Below are 12721 nucleotides of genomic sequence, written 5' to 3'. Positions count from 1 at the left end.
TCGATGTGCGAGAAATAGAGACATCGCCTCTGTGATAATATCAGGCCTACATTTTTACTTATTGACGGTGACCGCTTTTCACGGGACTATCACCCTCATTGACTTATTTCTCGGCTGAAGACGCGCATTCCGTGTTATAAATTTCATTAATATTGTCTTAAATTCTATACAGAAAGACTCTTGACTAATCAGATTGGGCGCGCGACGGCAATAGTGCCATAGATTGTCAAATGTACGCGGACACCAGCGAGATTGTCTGCAGTGCGAGATGATGTGCGTATTAATATCTGATTAGATTTGAACTGCTTCAACCGTGCATCGATATTGAACGACCAGCCACCATGCTCGCTGCTATCGCTTTAATTTGGGTTCTGCGTGTTTTTCTTGGCTGAAGTTTATCCCTCACAAAGTTAAGAGTCTTAACTCACACCCTCGGTAGTATTTCTCGTTCTTCGCCGTCACACCACCGTGACAATATATATTAAACATCGACCGGCAACTCGATAGGTGGCTATGAAAAGAGCGTATTTGAATAGTTGCATAGTGAAAAAAAACACATCTGCAAGGAACGCAAGAGCGAAACAAAAGAGTGATTTATTTCACCCTCCGGACAGTCGACGCGCTGGCTACGCTTGTCATGACTCCCTTAATTTAATCATCGCGTCCTGTTTTCGCCCCATTGTTATTTATATAATATTTTTGCATCCAATGAACGCAAATAAAGCTGTTATTTACCTCGAAAAGACAGCTATTGAAAGGTTCAGATGAGCGACAATACCAAAACAAAAACGCTCGGATCTCCATGTGCAAGCTGCTGCAAGCAACACGGGAACACGCGTCGTGTCTCGGCAAGAGAAAACAATTTGTTTACGTCAGCCGAGATCCGCGTCGCAAACCTGACAGAAACCTTGCTTCCAGCCAACAGAGACAAAAATCATTCCGCCTGTTTGTATAGCATGTCAGCAAATAAAAAAAAATAAAGAAAGCGGCAGCTTTTCATTGCCTGCACTGTTCCGCGATACTGTCGTGTGGAACAAGACGCTTTTCTTTTATTTCCTTCTTTCTTTCTTCCTGAAGGCAAACTAAGCGCTGCTTCTGCAGCTATGGTGCTCCGACAAGCTCATGAATTCTTATCTTGTTGGTAGGCTCAATTCGCTCTTAGTTTATTTATGATTCCTATATCGGTGACATACAGTATAGAAGGGTAAGTGAATCAATGTTTTTCAGAATGTTGCCCTTGCTCAAACTACGTCCAGAAATTAACCAGAGAACGACCCTGACATCGACATTTTTTATATCACCTGAATTCGAGTGTCTTCAGTAGGCCTATTGTACTTCCTGTGTGATCATTGGTAGCTAGCATGGAATCAGTAAGCATCAACAAGCAATGAACGCATTCGCAGGTGTCGATCTCTATGTGACAGAAAGCAAATCGAATTAGGAGTTCTATAGGCTATAAGAATACAAGTACTGCCTGACTTGCATTCTTCAATTACAGCAATGGCAATATTTGTGCAATTAATTATTTCCTTAATTGAAATTTTATTTAGAGAAAGTGTGTTAGTTTGTATTAGTACTCGCTATTGTCACGCAGCTTCTTATCTCCGCCGCTGCAATGACTATGTGTCAGTAAAAGTCAGTCTCTGTTTCTCGAATCCACCTTTATGTTTAGTAATACGGAACTTTTGTAAGAAGAAGCACGAGTTTTAAGCCTTCTCCTTCCTGATTGGTCAGCATATTACAGCGTCACGCGTGACGCAGCTACCACTCCCTTAAGAAATCACAAAACAAAGGCTTTTCAGGCGAGCACATTGTGTCGTCTCAGAGAAACAGCCGAGTGGGTCTTCACGCAGCAAACAGTCCCACAGCAGCCACGCGCCATCTTATCCCTTCACTTCCGTATTTGAGTTGCAGCCGCTTCCTGAAGCAATCTCGAGTTCAGGGCAAACATAGAAGTCCTGCTCTTTAACGCAGTGAAGGTGACCGACGTCTTTTTATTGCTGTGTGCACTTGTGTAAATTTGTGCTCCGTTCTGTTCTCCTTAGGGGCAGCAAATGGGCAGCGTGCCGTTCAATAAACCTGCCTTAGCGTACTTCTGGGGAAAACTTAATGCAATGGAAAAAGGTTTCGCATCGTATAATAAATCTCACGAAGTTTTTCTTCATCCAACCCAAGTTGTCGCTAGTTATATGCGGCTCTGCAAAACGTACTTTCGGAAACATAAACAAAGTTGTTCCTCAGTTTGCTTCTTTTTTCTTCTTATTTCGCATGTTCTTATAGGCATGTCTATACCTGTGAATGTGTCGCGCTGGTTGCTCCTTGCCAAATAAAATGAGCGCACTTATATTCCTATCTTATGTAAATAAATTTTTTTTATTCTTTACTTTACAAATACTTCTGTTTTCTGTCAGTAAGCTGTTCGGTGCAAACTGCTAATGAATTTTATCTTATGAAATAAGTCTTACCTCGAGCTCACCATTGTGCAGTATTCCTAAGAGAGGTGTGTAGAAAAATATAATACCGAAAAATATGTCTCAGCAAAGAAAGAAAGAAAGAAAGAAAGGAAGGAAGAAAGAAAGAAAGAAAGAAAGAAAGAAAGAAAGAAAGAAAGAAAGAAAGAAAGAAAGAAAGAAGCCCGGAAACCCATGCACCGATAAGAGCTAAAGAAAACCCGTAGCAGCGCCCCGCAAAAAGATAAAAAATGAGTAAATAAGTAATAAAAAAATGAACTTTATGACGCACGCGATTACAAAATATGACGACTTAGTTTACGCAAGAGAGTAATTGACAGAATCCTACCGCTCACGTGAGTACCTTAAGCGGGTGATACAGAAACATCAGCTGGCAAGGATCGCCATTTTAGTGCTAACGATCGCGACACAAGGGAAATTGTAGCGCGAACAATTCGAAAATAAGTCGTGGTTACACACGCCAATTAGCCTGCATTTATGATAGTGGTTTAATTGCAAATACACAAGACTTATTTAGGATAATGCTTCGCTCAGAAACCGGCTATGGGGCGAGAACACGTCACACTTCCATATAGGGACGCGGCACTGTTGTTCTGGTCATTTACGTTTTGTTCACTTTTTGATTTGTGCTGATCGTACGCTGACCACACGCAAGGAAGATAGCTCATTTCAGAAGCACTAACGCAGAGCACAACTAGGTGAAAGAGTTTTTTAGCAGAGCTAGAAAACGAACCAACCAGCGAAAGTTAAAGCTCTTAGCAACAACAAAGTGACAACATCGCACCTCTCTCCCGGCTTTGTACGCCAAGAAATATAGCCATACCAGCTCACCCGCTTCTGAACGTCACATAAAGAACATTCAATTGACGCATTCCAGCGCAATAGCAAGATTTCAACCAATATGTGAATTCCGACGGCAAAATAGCCTAATATATGATCTACGTCAGCTATCGAGTGTGCTGGCATAAGTCTAAAACTATAGAAAACTATGTAAAACAATCGACAACGTAACATTGCATTTACTCTAAAACACTAAAGCAGGTCCGTTCGAAAGCAGCTGTCGGTGACCGAATCCGCTGGTGACAGTCCTTTTTAAAAAAATTTGAGACATGTTAAAAAAAGTTTGGAGGACACTTAAGCATCGCCTTTAAGAGTGAAACGCGATAGCATTCAAAGATTTCTGAGTGCTTCTCACGATACCCGGTAAGTGCAGCGTAGGTAACCATAATCTTTACCGGGAAACGCTCGCGGCGGACGCTATGCAAGAAGGCGGGCTTTCTGGTCGAAGCGCGGCCTCTTGAAGGGGCCGCGATGGATGGATGGATGTTATTAGCGTCCCCTTTGGAATGGATCGGTAGGTTGCGCCACCAATCTCTTGCTATTATACTGTCTAATGTCCTACCTAGCTTAAAGAAGAAAAACAGAAAAGAAATAAAAAAAAACCACGAGGAACTCCCAAAACCAAAATTTTTTATCCCCTATTGCGAACTTTGTTTTTGTACGTCTCCGTTCTTTCTCGTTTCCCTACTTTTCTTCCACCGATCTTCAAATCGCCTCTTACTAATCTCTATTGCGGACATATTTACTTTTCCCCTGCTCTCGCTGAAACCAAGGGATTCAAGTAGGCCAGTGGTGCCTAAATCGACCGCTAGGCAGATAGATGTCCTCACATTCTAATAAAACATGCTCCACCGTTGTCCCACGCACACGCTTCTTCTTCCTTCTTATATCTCACTTTATAAGTGAGTGTTCTAAGGCGACCCTGATTTCGCTTCGAAAAGTAATGAGCTTCCCTTTGAGTTATCATAAATTGTTTCTTTCCTGATTTCGTCTTTTTCCTCTTAAATAGTTACTCACTGCATGTTTCTTTTCCATTGCCGCCATCCATGAGATTATTTCAGCCTCTCTGACTTTCCGCTTGACGTTCTTTGTTGCTGTGTTGCTCCCCCTACAGGCCGCATACTTGATGGCAAGCTTCCTAGTTCTTTTCCTCCAATGTGAATCCCTGTTTTTCCTGTACAGATATCTCAACCCTCTCCCAGCCCATTTACTTTCTTTCATATTCCTCAGTCGTTCTTCATAATCAATTTCAGTGTGAGCTTCCCTCACTTCAAAATTTGTCCAGCCCATATCACCCTGCACAGCTTCATTCGTAGTCTCGCCGTGAGCGCCCAATGTGAGGCGTCCCACTGACCTTTGGTTGCCATCGAGTCCTGATTGTACCCCTGATTTCCAGCAAGCAACTGTATTTCGAAAAGTAAGTCCTGGAACCATTACACCTTTCCACGTACCCCGGAGCCCCTCGTACGTATTGTATCACCGGAGCACTCTGTTTCGCCATGGCTGCATTTCGCTTCCCCTTTACTGTTATTGTTTTTTCCTGTGTTTCCACATATATATATATATATATATATATATATATGGACTTCATTTATCCATATGCCAAGGTATTTATATTCTTTTACCCAGGGTATTTCCTGGCCCTGTATTGTCACTGTCTATTAACTGTTTTCACTGAATACCATAACACCTGATTTTCTAACGCTGAATCTCAAACCTACATTCTCGTTTTCCTGTCCACAGATATCAGCCAGACGTTGCAAATCACTTTGCTTGTTAGCTAACAACACGATGTGGTCCGCATAAAATAAACGTCGAAGCTGCTTCTCTACTACTGTACCAGCCTGTTTGTATGAGAGATTAAACCCGAAACTCGGAGGGGAGCGCCTTCTGGAACTTATTCAAGGAAGCGGGCGCGCTGCTCCGTGAACTCTAGATATTTACCCGCCGGCGTGCGCAAATGGCGGCCGCCGTCTCCGGTCTGTTGGTTGTAGAAACACTGGAAAGGGGAGTTGTTTGAGTTTTCGCGTAATAGAATGATGTTTTCTCGTATATTTAAATTACAATCAGAGAGCTATCATGTGTATAGCTTGTTGGCAAGTCGTAGTTTACGATTCCTGTGCGTATTTTAGCTTGAGAAATTTAATTACTTCAGTGAATTCCTTGCGTCACATGAGCGGGCTGGCTATGTGTGGTTCGAAACTTCTTTTGCCGCCGCGGGAGGCCGACGCGGAATTTTCTGTGACCCGGGCTCCGTAACGCTATATCGCGTTCAAATTGTCAGGCTGTAGTCATAGGAAGCTCGCGCCCTCATCTTATCAACGCAAGTGGAAGCACCAACGCCACGGATTCCAGATGCGGACATAGCTTTATATGCGGAGAATCTGCTAGTCTTTTCAGTTTCTCCTCGTCTGTCCTAGTGAAACCTTTACCTAGCACGTTTTCACCCCACTCGTCATACAACAGTCAGCTGTGCTAATAGCAAACATTATCTCCAAAGCCATAGTTTAATAATCACTTTGTTTTATGCAAGAAAACTTAGGCAGGTGTGCACAATACTATTGTGGCTGCTATATAAAGCGATTGCTATGCTAAGGGACCCTAATAACACGTCTCTTTTCTTATACAGTCCACTAGTATCGTATATGTTGGTCGTAAACTTATTTGTATATCAGTCTTATAAGATTTGTACGGACTGCGTATTTAAAAGTCATGCGACAGCAATAACTGGTCTGTGGGGCGTTTACGAAGTTATAGATATTACGAGTTTATAGATATCTGAAAAAAATATTTCTGCATTTTCTAACCTTCCCTTTCAAGCAATGCGTAATCTTGGACCTGAAAGCACTGTACCATAAACATTGCACCGCAAACACTGCACAGAAAGCTATATTATCTCTTTCTTCAAGCAGCGTCGAATTGTGTATGCCAGCGTTTACAGCAGCTACTTGCGAACTGAGAAGTTGTGCACGAAACTGTGAATACCATTACGCATGTGTCGTAGTGCTTTAGGATGCAGCGCACTGTCACGGCAAAATTATTGCGATCTAGCGTCGGCATGCGCTGCAGCAACAGACGTTATGTTTACTTTGTCAATTACTGGCAACAGAAGGGAAATAACTAGAGCAGCTTTAACAACGACCAGAAAAAAACGCGAAGCACCATTTACAGTAAGCACACATTCGCACCTCGAAAAGAAACAGAAGTCAAAGGGCGAGCACATAAATAGGAATGTAAAGAAAAAAATGTCACGTGAGAAATACAAGGTACTCTACTGGCTTCGCCTTTTCCCAAATACAGGTAATTAGGCACGAGCCGACCTCCTCAGGCAATGAGGTTCTTGTACGTGTACACTCTTGCTGTGCGGCAAAGAAAAACAAGAGGTCGGGAGCAAGGCAAACATTGCGGTCCGTTGGACAAACGTTCAATCCTAAGTACAGTTCGACAGAAGGAGAAGGAAGGAGAGAGGGAAGTCAAGCCAAAAATAAGCAACCGAACAATGAAGAAAGTACGCGGAGAAAAAAAGTGAGAAGTATACTTAAATACACAGAAGGGCGACACGACAGTGGTCCTTCTGCGAGAAGTGCTATCTTTCGGCGACTCAAAGGACTCTCTATGGGACCACATTAGTATGTGCGACGAATATGGAAGAGCAGCTCCAAATGCAGCGAACATTCGTGTAAGGCGCAGCGCGAAATGCGCGTCGGCAAAGACCACTCGTACGCGCCCCTTCTAATGGCTGATCAGGAGAGCAAACTGCTCCAGCGCGTACTTGCCGCCCACCGCTGCCTCCAGAGGACGCCGGGAATTAGGCGAGCTGGTGTTGCCCTAAGATGTGTCTCCCTACTCTTCGGGCTGCGTCGCCCTCTGACGAAATGAGCTTTTTCTCTCGGCCTTCGCTGGCCGCTTACTTCGGCTGCTTGTTTTCTCTCGGTCACTGTAGATCTCTTGCGGCAATAAGAGTAGCTATATCGACGTGTTCATAGGTCATTTTCTAATATGTTGTAAGGCAGGCACAACGACACGACAGACAAGACAATTGAGACAACGCGCAGCGCTGTATGTTGTGCGTTGTTGAGTATAATGCGTCTAGCTGGTTTAAATGCCAACTGCAATAAAGCTTTGGGTCTTGAGATAACACCTCGTTTCCGGTAACGTTTGTACATAGCGACCTCCATGAATTATTCCTCGTTTAAATATGAGTAAGTAGTAAAAGACAAGACCATTCTTAGAAGCAGAGATCCTAATACTATGGCCGAGCGTCTCACTGGCGCGGAACGAAAAGACGTCGTTGCTTACGGTACCTAAGGCAGATTCAGTGCCCACCTTCAAGTGTTCACGTGACTAGTGCTTTTTACCTTCCCTTGTTTCCTTCCTTTCGCACCTTTAGCCCCTTTCCCCAGCGCAGGGTAGCAAACAGGACGTGCATCTGCTTAACGTTTCTGCCTTTCTTTGCTTCTCTCTCCTTCTCTCTGTTGAGTTCTTCGGCAAATGTCTTTCGCTTGGCCAACTGTCCTCGGTGATACTCATTTTCAGAAAAGCATGATATTTTGTACGTGAAATTCCATACAGAATAGCGCCGGCCACTGAAACATTTCTAGAGAACAGATGGAGATATAAGCCGATTCATTACCTACATGCTCCATCTGATGTTTTAGCGTCTTCAATTCTTATACGGGGGCTTTGTTGGATCAACGTTGCAAATAAACTAACGCTTAAAAGAAATCGCTAAATAGGTGAGCAAACAACACAATAGTCCATCCCTGGACTTTAACGACATTATTGATTTGATATTTCTGTTCCGAAATAGATATGGCACTTGAAATATGGGTATGCGTGAAAAGCTGCTGTATATGAGTCACAGTGCGTGTTAAGTGTCCGATAAAAGATATGCAAAGTGTTGATAATTATTTCTGCTCCCTCAGTAACATGCCATCAGGAGACAATAAGAGATGTCTGCGGAAGCTATAAAATATATAAATCATGAGCCACTCAACTTTCTAAAGGTGGATGACCAGCGAAGCTGAGTAGCGCTCGACAAAGAGGTGACACATAATTTTGAACGACGGTACGAACATATTTATTGTCTTGATCGGTTGTCATTGTGTCGAAAAATACACACATACATTTATGTTTATACGTCCGCGTTAATTAGTCTGATACATTCGTTGTGTACATTCATGCTTTCATTTCGCGATATACTGAGGCAAAGAATTTCAGACCGAAATCACCGCAGTGACTGGCAGTGAGCCAGTGCCGTCAGCGCCTTCACAGGGGAGAGGCAGTACGGGAACGCTGGCAGGATGAGCGGCAACGGAGCCAGCTGTGAAAGACGACGACGACGACGAACGCGCGAGCTGTAACACGAGTCATTACTGATGATGATAGTTTTTGCTCACGCAGATTTGTTGACGGACACGAAAAATGCGCGGAACCCTGGCCACAAACAGCTTCGCTGTAAAATATCTACGGATCTTTCGATCTTCGCCAATCGGTTTAAGCAAGGTTTCATTGATGTTTGTGAAGAACGCTGTTTCTGCTTGGTGATCGTTCGCAAGTAGATGCCGTGCCTCATAATCAGATCGTGGTTTTGGCACGTAAAATTCCCTAATATAATTTTTATGTAGAGGCCACATGACACAGTTGGGCACATTTCCCGTGGGAAACGCATCGCTCAACATAAACATGCGGCACTCGATCAGCACATGCCACGCATGCTGACGAAGGAATAAGGTCGATAGAACGACCACGACGGCATGGTGATGACTGCAAGACGACGTCTCGATAACGGCAGTGGCGTAACGGTCATTGGATGACGGCTATGGTGAGACGTCAGTGATATGACGACGACGACGACGTCACAATATGATGATGATGGTAAAACGGTTACAACAGTATGATGACGATGGCATGACGACAATATTATAACGGTGTTGGAAGGAGGACGGCAGTGTGTCGAACACGGCATGACGGCAAAGAGTTGATGAATTATGAATGACGATGACTAAATGACGACCGTGACCTGACGACAAAACTATGACGACAGTTGGAATCGCTAATACAGATTGGCAATGATGGAACGGCCCGGCGTCATGACTGTGACTTATGACTCGCAGTGACGACGACGGACTGAGGATGACAGAATAACGATGGCGGTATGATCATCACGGCGTGGCGATGGGATGACGACGGCAAAATGATTGCGGTAGTGCGACGGCGACGGCATGCCGACAATCTTCTGATCACGACGGCTTGTTGACTAGGGCATGACGATAGTGGATTGACGAATAACAACAGAATGACTGCGACAGAGCGAATATGGCATCACCGAAAAGGCATGACCACTCTAGACTGGAAACGACGATACGTCTACAATGGCGCGACAAATACGGCATAATGTGAATGGAATGGCGAAGCGGGAATGACGACGAGGCAATGACAGTGATGGAAAGATGGCAATGGCGGCATGACAAAGGCATGACGGCAAAGGATGACTTGCAGTCACCACAACAGAATAACGACGATGGTACAACCACCCCGACGTTACAACAGAGGAAAGATCGCAGTCATATGGCAGTGAAGATTGGAGTGCCGCTTTGCGTAAGAGCTATTTGGCAAGACAGCAGTAGTAGTAAAGCGAATGTTGAAGGAAGAGGCTCAGAGTTTCGCTCCAAAAACCCGCGAATATCTCGTTCTGTGGGAAACTGTTTAGGCGACGCTTTCAGTGGTGTTTGTGAGGAAGGATGTTCCAGCTGCTCCAGGAAGGATGTTCCAGGCCACACGTCTCAGTTCGACACATTTTCCCTACGAACTGGTTCGCTTAACTCTGGAATGACGGTACGCATAAGTACTCCATAAATAGTTTATTCCATTTCTTAATGGGCAGAACATATCGAAAATATGCATAATCAAGGAAAATAAAAAAAATGTATATTGCGTAAGCTTTTCAGTAACAGGGGAAACACGAGGCATAAAACTGAAAGTGCGCTTCACCCAAGCCATAGTAAACGAACCCATAGGTATGGCTTCGTTTACGACATGGACAAGATTATCCTTGTGTGTATTGCGCCTACAGTGCGCATCCGCATAGTGGATAACGTGTATATAGTATCTCTTTGTACCATAACATAATCAGCCGCCACCTACCTTTCCTTGTATTTCCCACTTCCCGTTTCCCCAGTGAGGAGTTGCAGGCTAGAGACACGCTCTCCAGGCCGACCTCTCCTCCTTTCTCTTCATTAAAATCTACTCCTCCTCCTACGACGGCAATGAGACGACGATGCTAAAACGATTACAATGGTATGACGACATTGACGATTGCAACATTAGTATGATGATGCTTGATTGACGACGGCTGTATGACAACGAGTGTGTGTCGACGACAAGGGCGACAATGACGACTACAGCATGTTGACGCTATATCTCATGTCCACGTTTGAGTGTGCCACTTGCCGCCGTAGACTACTTCTGTTTGCAATGTGCCCAACATTTATTGGTACCATGTTCGGTGCCCGCCAATTGTGAAAGTTTTCAATTACTCGTAGCAGCCGCACGGATGACAGTGTACGACGACGACCCAATAATGATCAACAGTAGAGTTAGTAAAGGTAGGAGTGCCATCCTTTGTATGAGATATTCGGCATGACAAAAGCCAGCGGCAGCGGGAAAGTCGCCGGGAAAAAATGTTTCGCTTTACAATCAGCGCGAAAATTATGTAGGACGATTACGATACTCCCTTGTGCAAAATTTGAGTGCAGCTGTATACGCGTTTTCATTTCGCAGTATACTGAGGCAAATAATTTGCGCCCAAACTCACCACATTGACTGGCTGTGGGTCAGTGCCGTCAGTGCCTTCGCAAAGGAGGGGCAGTATGGGTACGCTGGCATGATGAGCGGCATCGGTGCCAGCTGTGGAAGAAGACGACGATGAACGTGGCAGCTGTGGCCCAGCTGCATTCGCGCGGTTACGCCGAGGGACACCGATGCTCAACCCAGGATCGGACACCTGAATACTGCTCTCTAAAACATAGCAAGGCAATAGAGTATCACTTAACTACTACGTAGTCTGCAATACAATAGTACAGCGAAGCTGTCTATGGCTAGAGCAAGATGTTTGTTACCGAGCAGAAAACCTCTCCACCACAACGCGAGCGAGTGAGCGCAACACCGAAGGTGAGGGAGCGAGAAAGGAAAAGAGAACGTCTCTTTCGTGCTCACATGTCCTATGTGTTCATAAGTCATGTTTTATTATTTCCAAGGCTGCGTTTTCTGATCAGGTAACTCGTTTACTGGATGCTGGTTATCAGGAAGAGATTGTTTCATCGGTGTGTGAAAGTATAGTTCGTGGCGTCAAAAGTATAAATGGCCAAGGTGGCAAAATTAAATTAAAGGAAGAAAGGCAAACGCAGTAGTACCGTATGTGCACAAGTTGGCGCATGGGCTTAAGAACGTCGGCTCAAGGTGCAGCATCGATGTTCGTTTTTCTGCGATATATGAGATAGGTCGCATATTCCAGTTAGTTGACAATATGCTGAAGGATGAGCAAGTAAAGGGAAAGTGCACTGTCAATAATGTGAACTGGTCGATCACTTGTGTTAAGCAGGTTGCATATGCCATTCCATTGTCTTGTGGTAGAGAGCACGTGGGAAAACCGAGCGCTGTGTGAATGTTCGACCTAGGGGGCATGAGCTACCTCTTCAAGGAGGTTGCGACACTTCATCTCCCGGAGCATCGCAACTCGTATGGTTGTCGCCCCTATTTTAAAAAGCTAATGTCATTTATAAACCCGCGAGCCAATTGACAAGAGAAATCGCTGAGGCTTACAATATAAAGATTAGGGACACGACATGTATCAGCGAGCCGTCTATCGCTCTTCTTAACAAGGAACTGCGTTACCTTTGTCACTTTTGATTATGCGTCAGTTGGTCACAGTTGCATTGGTGTATCTCTGTGTGTCGTGCATGTCATGGTTTTTGGACTGGCACCTAAATATATATATATATATATATATATATATATATATATATATATATATATATATATATATATATATATATATATATATATATATATATATATATATATATATATATATATATATGTGTGTGTGTGTGTGTGTGTGTGTGTGTGTGTGTGTGTGTGTGTGTGTGTGTGTGTGTGTGTGTGTGTGTGTTAAACGTATCATCAATAAAATATCAGTTGAGAGTCAGCGCCGTGTCGTCGTTCTTTACCTTTTGTTTTGTCCGTGTCTTTTGTTGCGCTGTTACGAACCTTACAATGACTGTTTGTGCTCTTCGGACGAAACTGCGATTTCTTCTTTTTTATTCACTTGCAGTGCGAAATATAAACATGCTGACATATAAACCGCATCGGAGTCCGGCATATTCCCCTTGGGCAAAGCGTGCCTTCAC

General features: G+C 44.0%; 1 long non-coding RNA gene across 1 annotated transcript in view; it reads right to left on the bottom strand.

Moving 5' to 3' along the window:
• LOC129382488 (uncharacterized) overlaps positions 1-11240 on the bottom strand; it is a 41316-nt gene extending 30076 nt beyond the window's left edge. Inside the window, exon 1 of the long non-coding RNA XR_008610575.2 lies at positions 11128-11240. This is a non-coding gene — a long non-coding RNA (uncharacterized lncRNA). The remainder of the gene's footprint in view (positions 1-11127) is intronic.
• Between the last annotated feature and the right edge of the window lie 1481 nt (positions 11241-12721).

Source organism: Dermacentor andersoni, chromosome 6 (assembly GCF_023375885.2).
Source record: "Dermacentor andersoni chromosome 6, qqDerAnde1_hic_scaffold, whole genome shotgun sequence".
NCBI lineage: Eukaryota > Metazoa > Arthropoda > Arachnida > Ixodida > Ixodidae > Dermacentor > Dermacentor andersoni.
Note: the sequence above shows the minus strand (reverse complement) of the source record. Positions and strands in the feature narration are given on the sequence as shown.